At 41.4% G+C, this 1,224-nt stretch overlaps 1 long non-coding RNA gene across 1 annotated transcript; it reads left to right on the top strand.

Annotated features, from left to right (window-relative positions):
* Positions 1 to 165: 165 nt before the first annotated feature.
* LOC109509502 (uncharacterized) lies at positions 166 to 1,094 on the top strand. Its single transcript, XR_002166960.1, has 2 exons — positions 166 to 427; positions 516 to 1,094. It is a non-coding gene; the product is annotated as an uncharacterized LOC109509502 (long non-coding RNA).
* Positions 1,095 to 1,224: the final 130 nt, after the last annotated feature.

Below are 1,224 nucleotides of genomic sequence, written 5' to 3'. Positions count from 1 at the left end.
AGTAAAGTTCAGTTGTATTTAACTTAAATACCGTAAATGTGCTTTCTAGTACACCAAAAAGTAGACTACACATCCACTTAAAAATGTATCTGGATGCAGATTATTTTATTCTGTGTTAGCCACCTGACAAAATAAAATTGAATAAATTCAACGCACCATTTTTTTTTCAGCATAATATAACTATCTCTATCGCTTTCATTTAGGTCGGTCCCGCGGGCAGCCAGTTTGGCATCCTGGCGTGTCTCTTTGTGGAGCTCTTTCAGAGCTGGCAGATCCTTGAGCGACCATGGCGGGCGTTTGGAAAGCTCTTTGGCATCTCCGTATTCTTCTTCTCCTTCGGTTTGCTGCCTTGGATCGATAATTTTGCCCACGTCTGCGGTTTTGTCTCGGGATTCTTCTTATCCTTTGCCTTCTTGCCATACATCAGGTCGGTGTGGCTTTTGCATTGACAGACAAACTTTCTGATCAAAATAAATCCATCAATAAATGTATATTGCATTTCTCTGCTGTTTCAGTTTTGGGCGCTCAGACATGTACCGCAAGAGGGTCCAGATCTGTGTATTCCTGCTGGTTTTCGTAGCTCTGCTCTCCTCCCTGGCCGTCCTTTTCTACGTTTACCCCGTGAAGTGCGACTGGTGCGAGTACCTCACTTGCATCCCCATCACGGACAAGTTCTGTGAGAAGTATGACCTGAACGCAAACCTCCTTTGACTCACGTCGGCTGCTTCGGTTGCACCGCGGGTTCGTGGGGACACGGGTTGTGCCTCGGCGTTTGAAATGAAGAGATTCAAGTGCAAAATTTTTGCGAGACATTTTTGCAAGGTGCTGCCACCCTGTCTCACATGAAAAAAACTAAATTCAACCCAAAGGCTTTGAAGCACTTTGTTATTATGATATAATTAACGTAACTGTTTTGACCGATGACTCAAATGTTTTTTTTTAGTTGTACTCAGTGCTTGTAATGCGCAGTTTGAATCATGATGATCCAAAAAAGCACGCAATTGCACAAGTATTGAAGAAGACATATATGAACATTGTAAATGATGACTTTTTGCACAGATTTTTCAATTAAAAAAAGTATATTTCAGTATACAAAACCATGTAAAATATTCTTCCGCAAAAGTAGTAAAACAAACATAACATCACCTCTCTAATGCGAAAGTGATTCAACAGCATCCCTTAGTGGCGAAATTTAGTATTACAACCTACCCCCTGATCTGAAGG

The sequence above is a fragment of the Hippocampus comes genome, unplaced genomic scaffold, assembly GCF_001891065.2.
Source record: "Hippocampus comes isolate QL1 unplaced genomic scaffold, H_comes_QL1_v1.1 C16920872, whole genome shotgun sequence".
Classification (NCBI taxonomy): Eukaryota; Metazoa; Chordata; class Actinopteri; order Syngnathiformes; family Syngnathidae; genus Hippocampus; species Hippocampus comes.
Note: the sequence above shows the minus strand (reverse complement) of the source record. Positions and strands in the feature narration are given on the sequence as shown.